The 24,709-nt window shown below is 42.5% G+C and overlaps 1 long non-coding RNA gene and 1 pseudogene across 2 annotated transcripts in view; one reads left to right on the top strand and one right to left on the bottom strand.

Annotated features, from left to right (window-relative positions):
- The window catches only part of LOC309665097, a 914,413-nt gene that overhangs the window by 220,151 nt on the left and 669,553 nt on the right, over positions 1–24,709 (bottom strand). The gene's annotated exons all lie outside the window — the stretch shown is intronic.
- Positions 1–24,709, top strand: part of LOC309665069 (signal peptidase complex catalytic subunit SEC11A pseudogene) — a 55,302-nt pseudogene extending 30,593 nt beyond the window's left edge. The window contains exon 2 of the transcript XR_014268430.1: positions 1–24,709. This exon is cut by the window's left edge and continues 3,371 nt beyond it. The product of XR_014268430.1 is annotated as a signal peptidase complex catalytic subunit SEC11A pseudogene (transcript).

Raw genomic sequence — 24,709 nt, 5'->3', positions numbered from 1 at the left:
CTGGTCCCTGGGAAAATCCTGTTCACTGGGTTCCTCCTCTCTGCTTCTGCTTCTGCTTCCATGCAGCTGCCACCTTAAGGTTTCTAAAGCATATATCTTCTGATGTCATTCCACTGCTGACACCTTCAATGGCTCCTAGCAAACCTCTAAGCCTGTCATTCAAGATTCTCCAAAATAGGTCTAGTCTTAGTTCCCGCTCCCTCCCTTCATGCCACACCATCACACCACACTTCTTACACCTGGTCTTCTCCCAGGCGGTATCCTCTGCCCTTGAAGCCTTTATTGTTCTCTTCCTCACCCTCACCCCTCCTATCACTGTCTATCAAAATCCTGCCCCTCCTTCCAGCCCAACCGCAAAGGCTATCTTACTTTCTAAAGCCTTTCTTGATTCCCCCAAATGGCATTAACTCTTCCCAACTCTTCCCTCTATGGGCTGCCGTCATCGCCAAGTTGTATTCCCCTGAGGACAGCAGCTGCACCTGGCTGCTTGCACTCATATCCCCACGACACCCAGCCTCACCTGGCGTGTTTCAGAGTGGCCATTAAGAAGGGAGAGTTGGGAGGAATGCGGAAGGAAGGGGGCATTCACTCAAGGAGGGGCAGAGGGGAGCGTGCAGGGGCACAGGGGGTCTGACCACAGTGCTGAAAGCTGCCGGCTCAGCTTCATCTGCTTTCTGAACTTCCATCTTCCATCATGAGGTCACTGCAGCTGCCCCAGTTCACTCCTCCTCTCCCCCCTCTTCTTCCTTCCCTCCTTCTTTCCTTCTCTCCCTTCCTTCCTTTCTTTCTTTTAGAACATTCATTCTCAAAGAAAGGAGCAGTGATATTACTACCAAGGGGATAAAAATTAATTCTTAGAATATGAAAAAAACCCTTAGCAATTACAGTGGTGTGTGGCCCTCCAAAGCTCCACCCTACCCAAAGAAATCTTATTAATTTCTCTCGTTAGGGATAATTTACATTTTAAGTTATGTTTTCTCTTTGCAGGGGATGGGGTGGTGGCAATAATTTAATTTAAAGGTTGAGAAACATTGTATTAGAAACATTGTATAAGGTGAAGGGTATAAGCATAATGTGCCTACACACACATATGTTTTTAAAACCCATGGGAAAAAAAATAAAACCCATGGAAAACTTTTTAAAGGCTCAATTCTTTCATTTGTAAATAATTAGAGAAAATATAAAGTATTGTAACTTTGGTTGTGATTCACTCACATACTACTCTCTCCGTTTTGTCAATAAGAAAAATGAGGCGCAGAGAAATGACTGTATTCATTCATCAGGATCTCAGCGGAGGGGGTCCTGTCTAGTGTGAGCCTGGCCCGTGTGCCAGCCGTTCCTCCCGCGGGTCACGTCTCGCCCTCTCTTCTGCCCGTGTCCCCTCGCCGGCCCCGCCATGGTATCTCTCGATTTTTTGGACGATGTGCAGTGGATGAACAAGCGGCAGCTCTATTATCAAGTCCTAAATTTTGGAAAGATTGTCTCCTCCGCACTAATGCTCTGGAAGGGGTTAACGGTTAGAACCGGAAGTGAAAGTCCAGCTGTGGCGGTGCTCAGCGGCAGCATGGAACGTGCATTCCATACAGGAGATTTTCTCTTTCTAGCAAATCGAGTTGAAGATCATCCCGTAGGAGTGGAAGAAATTGTTGTTTTTAGGATAGAAGGAAGAGAGGTTCCTATAGTTCACCGAGTCTTGAAGATTCATGAAAAGCAAAATGGACGTATGAAGTTTCTGACCAAAGGAGATAACAGTGTGGTTGATGACCGAGGCCTGTATAAACAAGGACAACATTGGCTAGAGAAGAACGATGTTGTGAGGAGAGCGAGGGGATTTGTTCCTTACGTTGGGATTGTGACGATCCTCATGAATGACGATCCTAAATTTAAGTGTGCAGTACTCTTTTTGCTGGTCCATTGTGAGTAAGAAGTCTGCCTTGCTGTTCCTGGAAGATGCTGTACTTTTTGTTCCTGAATGTTTGGAGTAGATATAGATCTGTGGTTGGTGGAATGGAGAACACATGTTGGCGCTTCTTGGTAGCACTGGTTTGCATTAAGTTTATGTTTCCATGCCAGAGTACGTGTGGGCGGGTGTATGTGCACCACAGCGTGCACTCGAGGGGACTTTCAATCACAGAATTCCATATGTTGTCATTGTCACACTTTCGCATTTTTGTACATCAGTGAATTTTTTCTATTAAAAGGTTGAGCCAAAAAAAAAAAAAAAAAAGATCTCAGTGGAGTGCCTATAAATTCATAGGGTTTTCAAGGTTTAAGAGAACTAACTCGAGTAAAGTATCGATACTTAGGAGCAAGACGGCACATGTTAGGCATCAGTAATATAGCCACTAGCATCAGCATCATTATTATTGTTTTTACTACATTCCAGGCTCTGTACTGAGGTGCTGGGAAGGAGATGATGGTGGAGAAACAGACACAGTCTCCACCCTAATGTAGCTCACACTCTAGTGGGTGAGACAGAAAATCACCAAAGGATGTATAATTGCAAACTGTGGTGAGTGCAGGGAGCCATGAGAACATATAACAGGAGGAACTGATTTAGTGGTGGGAGGAGGGGGAGGAGGAATGAGGAGGGTTCCTGAGTGCAATGATAATGAACCGGGATCTGAAGAATGAGTTAAGTGGGTGAATGAGGATGTGAAAAGTACTCCCCTGGGAAGGACCAAAGTACATGGTGGCTTCTGGGAGGAAGGGAGCATGGAGTGTTTGAAAGACAGAAACACCAGCGTGCCTGGAGCCTAGAAAGCAAGGCAGAAAGCGAGTCAGGATGAGTCTGCAGAGGCCTAGACCATGATAGGAGATTTAGTTTTATCCTAAGATAAATGGAAGTGGTTGAAGGGTTTTTTTTTTTTTTTTAAAGGGTTTTTAAGTCAAGGATTGATGTGCTATGACTTAGGCTGTTGTGGAGAAAATGGACTGGGAGAGGATGAATGGAAGGGGAGTGATCAGTTAAGAGTTCTTGCAATAGTTCAGGTCTAAAGTGATAGCAGTGAAGATGGAAATAGGTATACAAATTTGAAGATACTTAGAAGGCAGAACCAGTAAGAATGAATTACATGTGGAGGGTGAGTGAATGGGAGGAGTCATGGACGACCCCTGGGAGTCTGGCTTAGGGAACTGCATAGACAGTGGTAACATGTCTGAGGCCACTAGTTAGTAAACAGCAGAGCCAGGCCTATAATCTAAGCCTTAGATCAATGTCCTATAACATCGTAGCTGCTTCCCAGTGGCTGGGCTTCATTTACTTCTGCCCAAGTTCCTGTTGAAACATTGTACTCTTGGATATGAACCTCTTAGAAAAGGTATTCCAAAGTTGGAAGCATCTAACAACTTCGGATTGGATTTAGGGAAAGTGAATTAAAATTCCTGTAGCATGGGCAGGACACTCAATATTGCTAAGCTGGCATCCTCATTCTGTTAAATACAGATAGTTAAAATACCCACTTCAAAAGGTAGTTCTGAGGTAGGGGTTAGAAGAGGTAGCGTCAGTCTCCAATGGGTACATCTGAACTTGGATCCTGGGCACACGTTCCATCTTGCTCCTCAAGTCACAGTTGTGTCTTTTTCTTTGTAGGTTGTTCCTGTGACATGTGGGCCAAGAGGAACTTTGGGCTGGGTGTCTTTTAGTTCTGGTGTCCCAGGTGAAGTCAGCTGCAATTTCCTGCATGTTAGAGGCTCAGGAAATCTGTCCCCCACCATCACCAGGTGGGCCACCAGAGTGTTCTCTGTGCTTGAGGTCTGAAATCAAAATGGTAAGTTAAGAGCCTAAGGCAGATGGTCTCAAAGTTTATAGTGCATAAAAGTCACCTTCACCTGTGATGGCTTTTTAAAATATAGATTCCTGGGTCCCACCACCTTAGATATTCCAATTCAGAAAGCCAGGATGAAGCTGAGGAATCTGTATTTTCATAAGCTCCCAAGGGTGAATCTAAGCCTGGAAAGTTGTCCATCTGGCTGTGACTCTTTGAGGGAAGAAACTCTGTCAGGTCCACTAACCCAGGGCCCAGTAGGGTACTAAATAAACATTTGAGTTCAATTGAATAAACACTGAATTTTGTCAAATTGAATTACTGTGCTGTGGCCCTATTTTCCTTCCCATCGATCCCAAGTCAATTGCTGAGGAATCTGCTAAGATTTCAGGAACGATAAATTTTAGAGAGAGGAGTGAGGTTCAGGAAAATGTGTGTATATGTGTATGTGTGTGTATGTATATGTGCGTGATGATATGAGGAGTTACAGCAATCCACAAGTTACTACCAACCAGGTTAAAAGGATTTGGGATTCTCTTTTTTTTTTAATAAATTTATTTATTTATTTATTTATTTATTTATTTATTTATTTATTTATTTATTTATTTTTGGTTGTGTTGGGTCTTCGTTTCTGTGCGAGGGCTTTCTCCAGTTGCGGCAAGCGGGGGCCACTCTTCATCACAGTGCACAGGCCTCTCACTATCGCGGCCTCTCTTGTTGCGGAGCACAGGCTCCAGACGCGCAGGCTCAGTAGTTGTGGCTCACGGGCCTAGTTGCTCCGCGGCATGTGGGATCTTCCCAGACCAGGGCTCGAACCCGTGTCCCCTGCATTGGCAGGCAGATTCTCAACCACTGCGCCACCAGGGAAGCCTGGGATTCTCATTTTTAAGGACCTGCTGCTGATGGGACTCTATTTCATTCACCCAATATTTTTGTGAAGCTATGTAATTAAAAGTAAATTAAGTCAGCCCCAGGTGGAACAAGGCACATTATCTCACCCCAAGGCATCCTCCCTGGAGCCAGGTGGCTAAATTCTAGGGGGCCCCTATGCCCTGAAGGCAGCTGCTTGAGGGCTGTCCGGCTTCTTCTCGACCACATAGGGTTTCATTCCCTTCCCTATGCCATCTCTTCCACAGCAGCCCATCCATACATCCCCCCCGCCCCCTGCCCTGTCAGTATTGAAATCTTTTATTGCTTGTAAGAGTGAAATATTCCAAGACCTGGAGCAGAACATCCCTCCAAGCTTGCTCTTACTACCCCACACACGTGGCCCCTGACCAGCTTTCCTATATAAACTCATGCCCTGATACACATTTGAAAAGCAAAACTTAAATCGTACACTTGGTAGACATATGATTTTAAAATACCATGAACAAGAGGATGTACTTATAGGGAACTCAGGGTGATGAGCAAAAAGTCCTTTGAAAGGACAAGGAAAACAACTCTAAGTAACTTATCTTTTTCCTTTATCCCAAACAAGCTACCACTAATGTTGATTCTCATCACTTACTCCTTTATTCCCACAATCACTGTTCCACTTCTTTCTTCCAGACTGGTCCATGCTTTCTGAAGGAACCTGATTTTGCCTGTGACCTTTGATTGATCATGGGGTCAATGTTGGATTATAGAAGGCCACCAGACGGATTGGAAGAAATTGAGAGCAGAAAGAACCAAGTTTGAATCCTGGATCCCTTACATGAGTGACTATGGATGAAATCTTCCACTTTAATAAATACCTGTGCTATGCTCCATGCTTTCCAGATGTGGAATGAACATTAGGGCAGAGAGAAGAGTTTAGAACTGAGTCTGTGACTCAGAGGGGGCTGGAGGCCTGTCTTTTTATTAGAGGAGACGCTATGAGCAGGAGGTAGGTTTGCTGGCTTAAAGGAGTTGTTAGCTAAGGTTTATTTTAGCATCAGAATTCCTGCTCTCCCTTTAAAAAAATTTGTGTTTAAATAAAGGTGTTTGTTCGTTTTTCTCAGCTGTATTCTGAAACTTTAGAACATACCCCATTGTACATCTGAAAACTCTTTCTAGAGACATTTGTTGGGCGGGCAACTCACACACTCACACATATGTGGAAAGCCATTGCATGCGGTTTACAGAGCAAGTTAGGGAGTCCTAGCCTGAACTGTAGGAGCACCAATGGTAACAATCTTTCCTAATATGATGTTTCCCCTTGCATATGAGAGAGACTTGGTTCCCCAAACTGAAAGTCACTCAGCAGAAGTCTCCTGTTTTTCTAAATTGTGGTCAGTCTCTGGATGAATATAAAGCAGTTCTGAGATGCCATAGAGAGAAGTAAGAACAAGTACATTTCCACTGGCAACTTTTCTTGGAAATACAGTCCACTTCTATCTCCTCCCCACCCCCAAATTTCCCTGTCTGAATCCAGTCCATGCTCAGAAAACGCCCTCTCCTCTGTAATGTACTTTAGAACATGAGTGCTTTAGGAAAGGAATGACCAATCTCCCAAAGGTCCAGAGGTTCTATTTGCCAGAGAGGTTGGATTGAAGAACATTCTGGGCTCCACCCAACCCCACATGAGTAAGAAATGCAGTCTCATATAGGACAAAGGGAAGGCATCTTATCATACAGGATTTTACTGACTAGGAGTAAACTAACGATTTAACACAGAGAGGGTGACCTGAGAAAAGAAACTACTACTCTATCAACCTGTAAACCCCATTTCTAACATTCCAGCACCAGCTATACTATCCAAACATCCAGATTCCTAAGAGCACTCGTTCGGCCTATAACATGAGTCATTTACTGAGAATTACTCTTGCCTTATGCTATGTTAGGCACAAAGAAAAATGAGAAAATATATTAATACCTTAGAATTGTTTCAAGGTCTGGGACATAGTAACCGTTTAAAAGTGGTATTGTTGTTGTTGTTATTTTTGTTGTTAGTTATTATTCCTGGGCAAGTTCTCTGCCGTGTACCAGTAGTGTTTGACATTATTGATTATTGTCTTTTTAGACCTTGCTTGTATTAGGTTCTCCTCCTACTTCTTGATCCATGACTTCTTTCATTTGTTTTTATAATAGATGTATATCTTTATCTATCTATCTATCTGACATCTCCCACATATTATTCCATTCTTTTCTCTCTGATTTTACTATGATGTAGGCTGGATTATAGCAGAAGCTTCTTTAATCTCTCTCCCTCTAGTCCGTGAGTTCATTGAGGGCAGGGGCCGAGGATTATATCTTTCATATACCAAGTCTGATAGGAATTCCATAAATATTTTTTGAGTGCACATATGACCAATGAATTGATAAATGACTGAATAAACTAGCATGCTAGCCTTTCCACCACTAGTCTTTCTGTTTCTGGCTAGTCAGGCCCACTGCAAGCATCCCGTCTCCTGAAAATTCCATCTTTATCTTGCAACTCCCTTGCTCAAAAATATAAGTGGCTCTCCATTATCCTTTAAGCCAGATTTCAAGCCGTCCCCACCCTGTTATCTTGCTCTATCTGATGTCCTGTCCAATGCCCTCTCCTACTCTTGTGCGCATAGATCCAAGTGCCTGGCAGGTTGGACTCCTCTCAGGCACTGAATTTCTGTATACTCATTCTTTCCAGATCCTTGCTCATGACTTGGCCACCTTTCTCTTTGAATATCCAAACCTGACCCATCATTTAATGCCCACATCCTAGACCTTAGCAACAATACAGCCCATATACACAGAGACCCTACTCAGAACTTCCCATACCCACATGGTTTCTGCTTGGCTCCTTGCCGAATGCTACCCTGTATTACTATCTGACGATCAATCTATAAGGTCCTGAGAGTAGGAGCCATGCCTTATGCATCTTTGGATCTGGACCATTTTTAGGGAATCTTGTCAAAGTGAACTAAGTGCAACATGAATTTTACAGAAGAGAATTCTCTGAAGTATAAAGCTGAGCTTGGCCCTTCTTGTTTCCATCTAACCACTAAGTTTACTACTTTAGATACAGAGTGGATCAAAGTCAGTTCTTTGGGTCCCCAGTGTATATTGTATAACACGTACGTCCTAATAATGGTGACAAAATGGTAGCTAACATATGTGAGTACCGTGTGCATATTTCAGTACTTAATACTCTCTGTGCAAGGCCCTGTGCCCAGTATCTTAATATTTTAATTTAATCATCAAATTCCTATGAAATAAGTTCTATTATCCTACTTTACAGATGAGGAAACAAATCAAAGCTTCAAATATCATCAAGCCCTGACTCAGTTTCATGCCCAGCGCTAGATTCTGGGGATATAGGTATCAATCAAGCACAGTCTCTACTCAAAGAGTTTAGAGGCTAGGAGAAAAGAGGAAAATGAATAATTATGATTCAGTTTAATAAGTGCAGTATCTGAACTAGTATTAGCCTTTTCTCTATCAGATGAAGGTGGTGACCAACCCTCTCCAATGTCCAAACAATGCCTTAAATTTCTTAATATCAGCATTTAACTTCTGCAGTCTTCCTCCTAATAACTTATACTCCCAGTTTAGTCATGAGAAGACATCAGTAAATTCCAAAAGAAGGATATTCTAGAATATACTTGAGCAGTACTCCTCTAAATTATCAAGGTCATCAAAAACAAGGAAAGCCTGTGGGATTGTCACAGTCAAGAGGAACTAAGGAGACATAATGACTAAAGGTGATGCGGTATCTCGGTTGGGGTCCTGGGGCAGAAAAAGGATATTATATAAAAACTAAGGAAATTTGAATAAAACATGGACTAGTTAATAATTATGTGCCAGTATTAGTTTATTAGTTGTAACAAATATACCATGCTAATAAAAGATGTTAATAATGGAAACTGACTATGGGTTATAAGGGAACTCTCTGTACTATCGTCTCATTTTTTTTTTGGAAATCTAAAACTGTTCTACAATATAAAGTCTACTAAAAAATAATAATGTTAACCCTTAAAATAAAGGTTGTGAGTGATTGTCAGGATAATGAGTCTAGGAAGGCAAGGAATCTGAGCAAAGAAGTCCACTTATGGTGGGAGGTAAAGAGGGGAAGATGGTGAGTTTGGTTTTGGAGCTACTGCCTTGGAGAGTCTGGCGGGAAGCCCAGGTGCCCAAGAGGCAGCTGAAGAGCTTGACTTGGAGTCTAGGGGAGTGGAAGAGGAAGACCTGGGTTGAAGACACACACTTGGGAGTCATCATGCACACAGGTGAGAGTTGAAACATTTGATATTCTAAACACCATTCTGGAGATCAGTAGCCAGCGAGTCTGTTATTACTGTGTGATGGATGGGCCGGGGGAGGCCGGGGGAGAGCCAGTTTGATTATAACTACAGAGCGGCTGGAGCTTTCATCCTCGGGGGGAGCCAAAGCAGCCTTGTGGGCACAGATGCTGTGTTTTCCTTATTCTGGAAGGCAATTTCCCGAGATAAACTCTGGATATGATAATTATATTGGTGAGTAAGTTGATCTAGCCTCAACTGCATAGACAGGGATACCACAACAAAATGCTTTCACGTTATTCGATACATTGGCTTTTCTTTAAAAAAAAAAAAAGGGAAAATTTTAATTCTTTCTTCCATTGCAGGTTCAGGGTAATTATCTTAGTTGAAACTATTTTGATAACCATCTTTCTTGAGGCACAGCACCTCAGTAGTTTTAAAACCTAAGTTAATTAGATATCTGATGTTAACAAAAGCTTCCATTAAAAAAAAAAATTCCTCAAGAGCTGCACCTCCCAGACTCTTGCTACAGTAGAAGAGTCTATGCTAAGTACAGTTTTTATCATCAAACTGGCACTTTTGTGTAGTTAATCATAGTTGTCTGCAGCCTCTGGGATGGAGAAGGTACACCCCCCAACTCTTACCCCCAAGGATGAAAGACTCGTCACCATGGTAAAATCCGTGTTTTTCACATGACAATCCTAGCGAGCTGGGTCTTACATACACTAAGATATTAACTTTGCTTATTGTCTAGTTTGTAGAAAAAGGACATTTCTTGGAAATTTAAGGGGGGATAGTCTTAGTTAACGCTAAGATAAGTATCCCAATGAGCATGAAAAGATGAGTAGAATTAACTAGATGTGGGCAAAATGACAAGGCTCCTAGAAATGTTCCTAGCAATAAATTCCCAGAAATGTAAACTCTCCTGACTATAAGGAAATGAAGTTTAGAAAAAACTGCTATATCCTTTATAATCTTTCTACCCCACCCCAAACACGCAAGCGTGTTTAAGGGGACACGTACACACATGCACACACACCTTTGACTTCTAAGCGGAGCAATGCAAGGGCAATTTCATCAGCTTTCTTTAGGTCAGAGAAAGAAAAAGTTGGTAGCTGGAAACGCTGCAGCTTTGGCACTTGGCAAAAGGCAAAGGGTGGGATCTGTGGCCACAGGCAGCCTGTGTCTGAGCTCCTGCTCTGTCTCTCACAGGCTCTGTAATACCAAGCATGTTGCCTAGCTCCTCTGAGTCTCAGGTTCCTTCTTTAAGAAATGGGGATAGAGATGCTCATCTCAATTCAATGAATACATATCCAATGTCTTCCAAGTGGCAGGTACTGTTCTGGGGATACAGTCATGAACAAGAAAACACAATTGCCCCACTCAGAGACAAGTGCATTTCTGGGAGGTTGCTGTGAGTATTCAGGGATTCAGGATACTCGGCCTGCTTGTGGCTTGGAGCCTGTTCACTGCGTACACAATATTACTGTGCTTTTCTCCCACCCCAAGATGAGCAGTTGAACTTGAGTAAAAGGACAGTCGAACTAAGGGAATTTAGCAGCACCAGGCCTAGGACTGAAGGGTGTTAGTTTATGGAGCTTCAAAATACTTTAATAGTAAATACATTGAAAATCCAATGCGCTTTGGAGTCATAAAGAGCTGACCCTGAAATCTCTGCTTTGTCCTTCACTACCTATATGATATTGTGCAAAGAGATTCTATCATCTCTTTGAGGCTAAATTTCCTCATTTGTAAACTGGAGCTATTGTTAGCGATACCTACCTAAGGTTGATGTTACAGGTGATAAAGGAAATATTATATGTGAGAAGGGCTGGTTTTATGGCAAAGTGATATCCACATGTTAGTTATTATTGATTATGTTCATTGTTATTAATGATTAAACTCCAGCTATGACAACAGCCCCCATGTGGTGCCTTTGGGGCTGACGTATTGCAGCAGAAACGTTAACACATTTCATAGGCTCCAAGATGACATCCAATTACTGGAAAGATTTGTAAATAAGTCCCAACCTCATTAGGACCAGATCCAAGGACCGTGACTTTCTTCCAAATAACAGCAGCAGAGACCACGGCACAGAGAGAAGGCCTGGGTACAGCCTGTCCCACGTTCTCAAGAGCAACCTGTGGCTCCTACCTGGTGTCTTCCCCAGTTGACTTGATCCCTCTCCACATCAGGGATTGGGTGGAGAGCATTTAAGCACCACAACTGTACATCAATCTTAGAAACACCCCTCACCAGCAGTCAACCAGAATTCTAATCTGAGGCCAATTTCTTTTACTTCTTACGACCCAAGATGAGTTCCAGGCTCACCTGAGGAACCACCACTGAAGCACTTGGGGAGCCTTCCTAATGTCCACAAAGTAGCATTTCAATCCTGATAGTCCTGGATGCCCGAGTCAGTCTGAAGAATCGGTTTCACCATGTCTTGTAAGAGGCCATGTAAAGCTCATGCAAATAGGCTCTTGGAGAGTATCTCAGATGTTCCAGAGTTTTAAAGGTAGGCTTGCAGGAATTCCTCTGTGTTAGGACAATATGAAAGGACTCACTAGGGCTTAGTTATGCCAACTACCTTAGTTTCATGAATTCATCATACAGTTTCATACCCCAGTACCTTTGCACATGTTTTACTCTGCTTGTGGGAACAACTCCTCTTCTGCTTGCCTGTACATTCCCTATTCATCCTTTAAAACCTAGCTCAAGCATCCTTCTGTGAAGACGTTCCTGATTCCCACTCTCTCTCCACTTCACCAACAGGCCTGGCTTCAAGTCCCAGGACCAGGCCCATTTAGTGAGTTCTCAGGAAGTGATTATTGTTTTCTCAAATTCTTGGAGTTGACCTGGTTTCTTCTCCAGTCTCTGACAATTAGACCAAGTGCAATGCGAGAGGCTGGAAGTCAACTATGCAGTTGTGAAACCTTTGATTGGAAGCAAGATTCTAGGTTGCTCAAATGTGAGTTACGTAACCTACACATTGTGCAATGGGCAGGAGGACCTCACTGTGAGCACAGATTTGGAGGTTATTTCTGTTATAATAGCACCTCTGCCTCATTTCTACTGAGGCATCACACCTCCCAGCCCCAGCACAGCTCCTGGTCCAAAGCAGGAACTTAACACAGATTTGCTATTTCTGGGGGACAAGAAAAGAAGCTCAAAGGGGAGAGGATCCTGGGAGTCCTTCCCTCATCTTCTCTAAAAGACTTAGTGACCTACTTGCGGAAACCCACGTTGGCTGCCCTGGAAGCCATTTCCCCATTCTAAGATAGTAATTAGGACAGAGGCTGCAATCTCATTACTGATGATGAGGTTGACTCTATGTAGCACTATGTGTTTGGATGAAAAATGCCATCACAGTTCAAAGTAGTCATTATTATCTTATTATGTTACTAATCAAAAAAAAAATTTTTTTTGTGCTTTTTTATGGTATGAAAACCACTATTTTAATATTCTTAGAAAACAATTCCTGTTCCATATTCATTCCTTCTACTTTTTCTATTTGGATATCCTTCTGCCAAAGATTTCTACCAGAAGAAAGAGCTGAACCAAGCAAAACTAAATCTAAGATGGCTACACAGCAGTCAGGCTAAAGGAGATTAGGGCTATGGTCACCCCAAGATGTGGAGCCATCGGGGGGCCGTGGTTGTCAATCCATCTCAACCCTGCTCAACACTTCCTTCCCCTGGAGGACTCCCCTTGCTCCTCAACCAGAGGTGGCCTTTCTTCCTCCACACCTTGTTTCTCTGAAGACACTTACCATAGCTGTTTGTGTGTCTTAACACTCTTAGTAAATTAAGAACTCCTTAAATTTGAAGACTGCGACCACATGGTTTGGTGGAAAGAAGATACACTCTGGAGACAGACCACCTTGGGTTGATTATTTGGTTGTTGTTGATTAGCTGTGTGACATTAGATAAGTCACCCAAAGTTTCTGAATTGGCTTTATCATCTCTGAAACAGGGATAACACCACCTACTTTGCAAGTTAGTTGTGTTGATGCAGTAAGAGCACATAAACACAGGGTTTGGCAGTACAGGTGAGTGCTGTGGGATTAGACAGCCTCTCCCACTATCCAGCTCATCAGCTCTGTCAAGCTACCTAACCTGTGAAGCCTCAGTTTTCTCTTCTGTAACATAGGGCCAACAGGACCCTCCTCATAAGGTTTTGAGAGGATTAAATGAGCTAATACATATGAAAAAACTTTCCAGCTAACTTGACACAAAGAGAATGCTCAATAAATGTTGGCTATTATCAGTGCGTCACCCACTGTCATTTCTCTCCCTTCCTCCTTGCTCTTCTGAAGCATCCTACGTGGTGCCTGGCAGAGAGGCAGGAAATACTGCTGAAGTGAAATGATGTTATGATGCACAGTTCATCACATAAGCTTGGGTGTTCATTTCCCCTGTTCCAATATTTTACAGTCTCAAGGATTTTTCCTTGAAGTTAATTTCCACATTTAGAAGGAAGACCTCAGCTAAAATGTCCAGATTTAGTTAGTTTAGAGGGGAAGGGAAATAAGTGTTATAAGAAAAAGAGAGACAGAGAGAGAGAGACTGGAGGAGAGGAGCGACGAAAATGGGAAGGGACAGAGAACATTCTGGAAGACAATTGCTAGGTTAACCTAGCACAGGTCACTATACTCCTCCTACACTCATGTGTCTTGGATTTTGGAGATATGCTCATTGTCGCTAGAGTGGGGATGGCTGGAGGATGGTTGGAGGTTGGCACATTTCTTACCTAAACCAGGAAAGTTTAGCATCCAGGAATCTGTGACCAGAACAGACCCAGCCCCATAAGCATTTCTCATAAGAAGTGCAGTGAGGTCCCTGTTAGCCCCACGAGCTGGTGGCCCCAATGGCCCAGAGCGTGCTTCTCCAGAAACCGAGCGTGTCATTCTTAGTCGGAGTTGTTCCCTCTCAGAGTCCTCTGGTGTCACGGCCAGGCCCCTCCACACTTGGTCTAGCAGCAGGGACCAATCCAGGGCAGCTGCTGGGCCGTGGGCCATGCTGTCCTTGGCCAGCTCGCTCTGCTTCCAGTGAGTCAAGCCTAGCATGCAGCCTGCAGAGTGGTTAGCGCCCTGGATCTCTGCTGCAATTAGAGCATGTGATTATAAGTTCCAAGATGATTCTATTTGGGACAATTCTCTTTTCACCAAATCCCAAACAATTCTTAAAAACCACCCAGAGATCCACACCTGCAGCAACATTTCCTTTGTCTCAGAACCATCTCTGGGGGTGCCAGGGGCCAGGAAGAGAGTACCGTCTTCCTTTTGTTCTTTGATCCCTGGATGTGAATAGAAACCTACGCTAATCTGGGAAGGGCTCCGAGGTCTAGGACATGGGGTGTTTACACAGGAAGTTTCACCATATCCAAACTTTCTATCAAAAAGTTAGGTAACGGCATGGACATATATACACTACCAAACGTAAAATAGATAGCTAGTGGGAAGCAGCCGCATAGCACAGGGAGATCAGCTCGGTGCTTTGTGACCACCTAGAGGGGTGGGATAGGGAGGGTGAGAGGAGGGAGATGCAAGAGGGAAGAGATATGGGCACATATGTATATGTATAACTGATTCACTGTGTTATAAAGCAGAAACTGACACACCATTGTAAAGCAATTATACTGTAATAAAGATGTTAAAAAAAAAAAAAAGTTAGGTAACGGCTTTGGCCCACCCATTGGACCCGACAACATTTCCTTAAGGATCCTGCAGGAGACCCCATCTCCTTATCCACACAAGAATGCTCCAGATTCTGGAAATCATGCTTTAGGGTAAAAAGCGGTTTAACTTTTCTAAAACTTGTAAGTACATTAGGTCATGTTTCACTTCCTTCTTTGACTTGTAACTCTCCCAAGAAAATATGGGGGCTTGGCATCCTCCCCCTCCCCAGGATGTTTAGGAAATTGTATATTTGTGGTTTCCTTATGTTAAGGAAAATTTCCTAATTTCCTTTCTTCCCTCCATCCCATCCTGGGCTTGGGCTTTGCTTGGCACACTTTTACTGAACAGAAGAAGGTCCTCATCCTATGGTCTTGCCTCCCACATTTCTTGACTATTCTCTTCTCTACAACAAAAGCTCACAAGGAATATTCTTTTTATGCTCATGCTTCCACATAGCAGTCCCATGCTGGAAACAAACACTTCCGGATATTTCCCCCCTCCCTTTTTCTTCAACTGTAACTTTAAAAAAAATGAGATGTAATATACCTGCAATAAAGCTCACCAATCTCAGATGTACAGTCCAGTGATTTTTTGCATATATATATATATATATATACACCTGTGTAACAACCACTCTGATCAAGACATAGACCATTTCCAGCTCCAGGGAGCCTCCTGTGTGCCACTTACCTGTCAATATTTCCCCACCAAAAGCCATCACTATTCTGACCTTAATTTTACCTGTTCTTGAAATTCATATAAATGAAATTGTACAGCATGTACACTTTTGAGTCTGGTTTCCAATGCTTTTCTACTGGGAATTCACCTTCTTTTTTGACACGTGAGGGGCACTGAACAAATATTCACTGAAATAAATATATAGAAGATCCAAGTATGAATCTGATTTTTAAAAGAACTTGTATTATAAGGAAAAGAGTTTCAGGGCCAGATAAGATCTTCTCTAATAAGGAAAGTAAGGGCATTAGCAAAACCATTGCTCACAGGTAATATTACAAAAGAAGAATATGAAAGATATTCTTCACATACTTCCTCCTCCTCAGCCCGCATAACGGTAAATTCTTTCTGCTGTAAGGTTCACATTGGATTATTATTTTTGGATCATTATTTTCGAGGAGGAGCCTGACCCCAGGGAAGGGGCACAGCTCTGAGTCAGAGCCTGGGTTGGCACCACTATGAGGATGGCACAGTGGAGAGAGTCAGGGGACCTGGTCCAGAGGCTTACTGGTTGTGTGTGTGTGGAGAATCACTCAGCATTTCAGCCTGAGTTTGCTACCATAAAAAAACCTATTGAGTGGATTAAAGAAAATGATGGCTATAAATGTGCACTGAAAGCTACAAAGCACTAAGCAGATTAGTTCCATAAACCAGTTGTGATGGTTCATTTTATGTGTTGATCTGGCTGGGTCATGGTGTCCTGATACTGGGTCAAATGTTATTCTGGATGTTTCTGTAAAGGTGTTTTTTTAGATGATATTAACATTTAAATTGCTGGACTTTGAGTAAAGCAGATTACCCCCCATAATATAGGTGGTCTTCATCCAGTCAGTTGAAGGCCTTAGTTGAACAAAGACTGAACCCACCCTGAGCAAGAATGAACCCTGCCAGCGGATGGCCTTTGAATTTGAACTACAACTCTTCCCTAGGTTTCCAACCTGATGGCTTACTCTGCAGATCTTAGACTTAATAAGACTCCATTATCACATGAGCCAATTCCTTAAAATAAATCTCTCTCTCTCTCTCTCCCTCCCTCCCTCTCTCTGTGTGTATGTGTATATTTGTGCATATATATATATATATATATATATCTCCTGTTGGTTCTGTTTCTCTGGAGAAGCCAGACTAATATGCCATTTTTCATGTACTTTATTGATACTAATGATTTCTTATTTATTTTGCTTCTTCTTTCATTCCAGATGCTATCTAGTTTATTGTTTCTTTTCTGTATCACTGAAGAATATATTTAAATCACATTTTCTTTGTTTTTCTTGTTATTAAATCTATTTCAAGTAATAATTTTTCTCATCCATGAGAGAGGAAGGTGGAAGTCACTTTTTTGCAGACACACTACACGTTGCACTCTGAGCTAGGTTGTTAGTGACATTTAAGGACATTACTTCTTACCACCCCATTAATTTCAGCATGCTATGCTTATTGGTCATGTATCTAGACCTACTGGCTCACTGCTAGGCAAACTCCACTCTCTGTGACACCAAGATCGTGCTAAAATTTCCCTAGAAGTTTCAGTGTAAACGCCAGTATTTGAACTGAGTACACCCAGCTTTGTCTGACACCTAGAATCCTTCTTCCTTCCCACCATAGTGAACTGATCAAATCAACATGTGAAACTTTCTGACATCTCTTTGGCCCTTCCCTAACACAAAGTTTCAATCCAGAATTATTTCTTCTAGACACCTCCTTATTTTTTCTTGAGGGCCTCCCAGGCAAAGAGTACACCCAGTCCTGGCTTACTTTCTATAGGACCTGAGGAAAGGGAACTAATAGGATTTGGGGGAGAAATTTTATCTTCTTCTTCCTTCCTAGTGAAGGCCCCACCCCAAATAATGGCCAGTTGTGTGTCTTTGATGACCACAAAGCGGGTCAGGGTGCTGTCAAACAAAAGGAAGTAGGGCCATTGTGGTCTGTGTCTTTTGTCATTAAAAATCCTGCTCTTGTTCTTGGATTGCTTCACTGATACATGCATAATTTCAGATTTTAAAAATTCCCATGTGATCAGATATCTTTAGCTTTATTACTTTCATCTGACTTTGTTGAATCATGACTATATGCAAATATGATGGGTAGAATTTCAGTTTATATCATTGAGTTCATCTCAGGTCTCTAAGAGCTCTCTTCTTCCTCCTCTTCTTCCTACCTCCTATCCCTTTCTTCTTCTAAAAAAAAGTTATGGGGGGGGAACAATTTCCCAGATTTTAAATATAGTTTTTCCTGATATCTATCAGTTCTGTATAAGCATTTCCTCTTTTATTAGTAGGAGACATTCTTCAGGTCTTTGATCGCACACTGGTTTTATATCAATAGATTTTGAGACATGCTCATTAAGCCATTCAGTCATGTATTAATAGCCGAAAACGGCATCATTTGTTGTTTGGCCTTAGATGGTAACTTATTCTCTCCATGCCTCACCTTCTTCATCTGTAAAGAAGGGACAATAATATTCATCTTTCAATGGGTTTGTGGTGAGGATTACAAATAATGATTATTTTTCATTTACAATAAATGATTATTTATATTATTATCAGCTTTGAAAACTACAGATGCATTACATATATGCTTTTGTCTACATCAAATGTTTTATTTAAGAGAAAATAAATAATGTTTATGAGGTGCTTGATGTGGTGCTGGATATAACAGGTACTCAATAAATGGTGGTTACCATTGTAGTTATTACAAGTTCAAAATCATGGGTCTACGTATGAGAAGAAATATCTGAAACAAGCATTTAAAGCACTCAGTTCAAGCCCTGTGTGAGGCATCATAAGACATCATAAGCCTAAATAGCAACTTCCCACCCCAGGGGAATAAGTTTATAATCTAGCTGTGGTAGCACATAAACATGGCTGGCAAATGAAGGCACAGGCCCAGTCTGTGCTCTAGAGCAGTGCTTCCCAAACTCTTTAATGTCATATCACACAGAGGAAATAAGAATATAATAAGGTTGAAGGGGACTGGAGGTGTCTATATGGAGCTCGATTTTTAAAAAGTCACTAATTTTTTCTTTATATGATAAATTATGATGAAACAACGTTTTAAAGAATATATTTAATATTACATTTATATAAAACTCCCAAATAAATGTTTTTAAATTTTTCAGTGAGTAATTCAGCTTGTGTTCATTAGCATAACTTTTAAAAATCTCAGCCCTTATGCTTGAAATGACTGCACAATCCCTGACCATGAAATTTTAATAACTGTCTCTTCAAATTCTTGACCAGAAACTTTTCACATAGATGTGGTTCAAATTATAAGACATTTGCGTAACAATTAAAACTTTTCTACAGTTGACATTGTATTTAAAGAACCTAACAACTCTTCCTCTTTTATTGGTAATAATGGATTGTTTATAATAATGCAAATGGATTTCAAATCCAATTGAACTTATGTCAAAGTTTCAAAATAATGATGAAGCTCTAATTTGTAAGACATGCAGGCATTCTTCGAGCACACACCTTTCAGCCAACTAGTAAACCACTGTCAATGGAAACATCTTGCTTTACAGCTTTACTCTGATTCAGGGTATCTCAACGCTGGCACTAGTGACATTTGGGGGCAGATAATTCCTTATGTGGGGACTCTCCTGTGCACTGTAGGATGTTTAACAGCTTTCTAGTTGCTACGTACTAGAAGCAATAACCCCCCGCATCTCCAGACATTACCAAGTGTCTCCTAGGAAGCAAAATTACCCCGTGTTGAGAACCACTGCTCTGCGTATTAAATGAGAAACTCGTAAGGCACCTGCTTGCACACAGCACTGTGGTTATGACCTGGGTTCAGACCCATCTCTTCCCCTTGCAGGCCGGATGACCTTGGAAAAGCCGCTCAAATCCTCTGAGCATCATTTCTTCACTTTAAAATGGAAGCATCATTCCTACTGGGTCTGTCTCACTGGGTAATTAATGAAAATCAAATGAGATCTCAGATACAGCAATGCTAAGCCATCTAAGCTGTCAATACCGGCCTTGACACACTAGAACTGTGTGAGGGATAGTGTGGCAATAAGGCCTCATGGCTCAACTAAAATCCCTTCAAAGTGACTTGTGACGTCAGAGCGCTCAATACATTTTTGCTTCTATTGTTATCATCCCCATTCTTCAGGCGAAGAAGTTGAGGCTCTAAGAGGTAAAGGAGCTTGCCCGATATTGCACAGCGCAGTGCATGGAGACAGGGTTGAATTCAGAACACATGAACTCCAAAGTTGGTGTGTGTCTACGACATTCACGTGTTTCCCAGTGAACCCAAGTGCCATGATTAGAAATAAAAAGTAGCTCCTTCTGTGAGCAAAGGGGGGTTGCCACTTATAAAGTAGATCTCTGTCTTATGGTAGGGGTTGAAGGAAATACCACGGGACAACAGGATAAGATAATTTAGATACGTTTCTCCTGCTTTCAATTCAGAAAAGCCAGATCTCCTCAAGAACTGCTTGAAGGAAGTTGAAAATGAAAGGGCAGAGCCAACCCTACCTCCATGCTATGAATCATTCACTCGGAGGGTTGAGTTGTGCCTTCCGCATCTGGGCTCTTCTATTTTTAACTTTGCAAGGCTCGGTTATTCTGGCTTCCTAGGGGAAACCCCTCTGGTGCCAGCAGCTTCACTTCAAGCCCTGGTCACCCTGTGAGCATCTGGCTGGCGGAAGGGGAGCACAGAGGACGGCTGTCCTCTTAGCTGTCTTTCCTGAGGGAAAGTTCCTGATCTCTGGAGTTCTAAAGCCTGAGCCCAACCGCCACCATCACTGCTACCCCCTGTGCTCAAACACGTTCAGTTCAGCTGCCTTGTAGAGGGAATTCTCCCCTCTGGGTCTTGCCTGGCCTTGCAAATTACACTGAGCTAGGGGTGACTTCTCAAGCTCCCAATTCGTGGTTTGTGGTTACAGAATCATTAGGAGGGCAGCCTCTGCGGGGTGCAGGTTACATCCAACCGCACACCTCTTCTCTCCTAAGCCCCTGCTCTGGACACAGGATTCCCGGATTCCAGGCAGCCGAGGGTGGGGACAGTGCACGAAGATCAGCTGCAGCTCTTTCCAACAGAGTCCCAGCCACATGAAAAAAGAGGAAGTTTCGATTAGCTTGGGTACAGTGCCCTCCAGGAAGATGCCTGGCAAAGTCCTAAATGTATGTCAAGAGGTGGGATGTAGGGAGGGGAGCATCAGGTATGGAGTCAGAGAAATCTGGGTTTGGAACCCCAGATCTGTCATCCATGAGCTGTCTACCTTCTACTAATCATTCAAAAGAATGAGCTTTTTCTCCTTTTTTTTTTCTTTCCAGATGCATATATATATATATCCAAAAAGACTAGTTAATTAACTTCTTCAACTCTGTACAATCAGGTAACTCTCTCAAACACAGTTGAGGTGAGAATGTACAAACAACACAGCACCCAGCACAGATGGGCGCTCAATAAGTGTTGCTTCATGTCCTTCCTTCAGCAACTCTTTGTTGAGCACCTGCTATGTGCCATTGTCCTGGGCCCAGTCCCAGCTGGTCATTACTCTGCACTTTATAATGCTGCAAGTGTGGAATCTGCAGTCAGAACCCAGCCTTCACTCTAGTTCCTCTTCTTACCAGCCTGCAATGCCAGGCAAGTCATTTCCCTTCTCTGAGTCCACATCTCCTCACTTGTAACATGGGGAGAACACTTACAGGATTGTTGTGGTGATGCCATGAGATCACACACCTAAGGCAGTGCCTGGTACCGTGAATGAGTTAATAATACATCTATCTTTTTTTTTGCTTCTTCCTCTCTACTCATCTGCTAAGTACTTGAAACTGCTCAGAGGTGGGGAACTTCTAAAATGCTTCTGATTGTTGCCTAAACAGGTACAAATATTGCCCCTCACACTAGCTGACTGAATATTAGTAAGACTGGGTGTTCCTCACGCCAGCTGATACATACAGGTTACCCTTTCTGCCTCTGTTTTAGCAGCACTAAACTCTATTAAATCATCTGGAGAACTTTAAAAAATATCAGTGCCAAGGCCTTCCTGTGGAAGTTTCTAATGGACAGCCAGAAATGAAAACCACTGTTTCTTTTCCAGTTGTTCACTTTTCATTTGAAAAGGTCAAAGCTCAGTGTGGTTAACTGAGTTGCTGGAGGGCAATCAGCTAATATGGATCCTGAATAGGAGTCCAAGCTAGTTGTTAGCACAATAATCTTCCCATTACTTTATGTTCTCTCTCGTTGTCTCAGCAACCTTTAGGCATCCGGTTGGCTTTTCTGCTTTAAACTATAAATGAGGCTTGAGGAGGGCTCCCCAGAGTTGGTCTCCACAGAGCAGAGAGAGTAGGCCTCTCTGCCGGGCTTGGAATTTCATGGAGTATCTTCATTCCACAGATAATTCCTGAGACATCTGCCATGACCCACAAGCTGGGCTAAGCCTGATGATGCAGTGTGAATGAGACACAGCACCTGCTCTTGAGGCGTTCATGGCTGGTTGTTATGGGCTGAATTGTGCCTCCCTCAAATTTGTATGTTGAAGTCTTAATCCCCAGTGCTTCAGAATGTGACTGTGTTTGGAGATAGAGCCTTTAAAGAAAAAATTAAGTTAAAATGAGGTCATTAGGGTGGGCCCTAATCCAATATGACTGGTGTCTTTTTAGAACAGGAGATTAGGTCACGGATACACACAGAAGGAAGTACATGTGAAGACACAGGGAGAAGAAGATGGCTATCTACACGACAAGGAGGAGGCTTCAGAAGAAACCAACCCTGACACCTCTTTGATTTCAGGCTTCCAGCCTCCAGAACTGTGAGAAAATAAATTTCTGTGTTTAAACCACACAGTTTATGGTACTTTGTTATGGCAGCCTGAGAAAACTCATACACTGGTTCTAAAAGGGAGACAGACAAGTAAGGAATTAGTCAACTAAAATGCCCTGTAATAAACATCAGGATGATCATGAGCTGGGGTTGCTATAAGAGCCCAGGGGAGGTCCCCAAGCCTGGAGGAGGGGTTGGGAGGCTGGCAGAGATGGCTCCACTGGGGAAGAAACACAAGCTGTGTTTTCGAGAACAAGGAGGAGTTTGCTGGGGAAAGTGGGAGAGTGTAATGCAGGAAACCAGACTAGGGAATGTGAAGGTGCAAAAGTAAGAGACAGCATGGCCTGCAGTGCCTGTGGGGTCAGGGGATAGGGGCATGCGTGGTGGTGAGAGATGAGGCTGTGAGATAGTCAGGGGTAGGTTATCCAGAGGCTTGGGCATGTCCAGCTAACAGGCCAAGGCTGGGTGAACAGGAGCCAATGAAGGTCATTTCCACAGGGGAGCACCAGGTAAAGTGGCTCTGATGGTCACATGGAGGCTGGATTGGAGGGGAAAGACCAAAGGCAGGGAGACCATCAAAGAGCTGCTACAGCAGTCCTAGAGAGAAATGTTAGGGGTCAGAACTAGTGCACAAGTCCAAGGTATGGAGAGAATCTAGTGAGTCCCCTGGTGAAACAATGGTACAGAAAAAAGAAAGTGGAGAATTTTGTTTTAAAGACATTGTGATTGATTAGGTGAGAAAGAGAAAGGAGTAGGAAAAGTCAAGAATGACTCCCAGGTTTCTGGCTGGGACAAGTGGGTAGATGATGGTGTCAACTGCTAGAGTAGAGATCTTTTTCCCTCCTGTCTTAGTCAGCTTGGGCTGCCATATCAAAATACCCTGGACTGTGTGGCTTAAGCAACTGAAATTTATTTTCTTGGTTTTGGAAGCTCAAAGTCCAAGGTCAAGGTGGCAGCATGGTTGGTTTCTGATGAGAGCTCTTCCTTGTTTGTAGATGGCCACCTTCTCATTATATGACCTTTCCTCAGTGAGTGCTTACAGAGAGAGAGAGCGAGAACAAGCTCTCTGGTATGTTTCCTTATATGGCACTAATCCCCCCAGACCAAGACCCCACTCTCATGATCTCATATGACCCTAACTACTTTCCACAGGGTACATCTCCAAACGCCATCACACTGGGGTTAGGGCTTCAACATATGAATTTTGGGGGATACAGTCAGTCCATAACACCTCCCCACTGAAAAGAGATGACTAATGGTGCCATATATTCCAGCCATCTCCTTGTGCCAATTGATTTGAGCCTCTTTGATGATTTCAGGAGGAGGCTTGCAAGCACATTTGTTTACATTCATTTATCTATCCTTCCATCCATGGGGGGAGGTGGTGGAAAAGGAGCCTCAGTTGGAAAGTTTGGGCTAAACTGTGAGTTAACAGTGAAGACTTTGAGATAGCCTCATCCACCAGAGGGCAGACAGCAGAAGCAAGAAGAACTACAATCCTGTAGCCTGTGGAATGAAAACCACAGTCACAGAAAGATAGACAAGATGAAAAGGCAGAGGGCTATGTACCAGATGAAGGAACAAGATAAAATCCCAGAAAAACAACTAAATGAAGTGGAGATAGGCAACCTTCCAGAAAAAGAATTCAGAATACTGATAGTGAAGATGATCCAGGACCTCACAAAAAGAATGGAGGCAAAGATTGAGAAGATGCAAGAAATGTTTAACAAAGACCTGGAAGAATTAAAGAACAAACACCTAGAAGAATTAAAGAACAAACAAACAGAGATGAACAATACGATAACTGAAATGAAAAATACACTAGAAGAAAGCAATAGCAGAATAACTGAGGCAGAAGAACGGATAAGTGACCTGGAAGACAGAATGGTGGAATTCACTGCTGCAGAACAGAATAAAGAGAAAAGAATGAAAAGAAATGAAGACAGCCTAAGAGGCTTCTGGGACAACATTAAATGTACCAACATTCGCATTATAGGGGTCCCAGAAGGAGAAGAGAGAGAGAAACGACCCGAGAAAATATCTGAAGAGATTATAGTCGAAAACTTCCCTAACATGGGAAAGGAAATAGCCACTCAGGTCCAGGAAGTGTAGAGAGTCCCAAAAAGGATAAACTCAAGGAGAAACACACCAAGACACAGAGTAATCAAATTGACAAAAATTAAAGACAAAGAAAAATTATTAAAAGCAGCAAGGGAAAAATGACAAATAACATACAAGGGAACTCTCATAAGGTTAACAGCTGATTTCTCAGCTGAAACTCTACAAGCCAGAAGGGAGTGGAATGATATATCTAACGTGATGAAAGGGAAGAATCTACAACCAAGATTACTCTACCCAGCAAGGATCTCATTCAGATTTGATGGAGAAATCAAAAGCTTTACAGACAAGCAAAAGCTAAGAGAATTCAGCACCACCAAACCAGCTCTATAACAAATGCTAAAGGAACATCTCTAAGTGGGAAACACAAGAGAAGAAAAGGACCTACAAAAAACAAACCCAAAACAATTAAGAAAATGGTAATAAAAACATACATATCGATAATTACCTTA

The sequence above is a fragment of the Balaenoptera physalus genome, assembly GCF_965194825.1.
Source record: "Balaenoptera physalus genome assembly, chromosome: 7".
NCBI classification, from domain to species: domain Eukaryota; kingdom Metazoa; phylum Chordata; class Mammalia; order Artiodactyla; family Balaenopteridae; genus Balaenoptera; species Balaenoptera physalus.
This window is presented reverse-complemented; position numbering and strand designations above follow the sequence as displayed.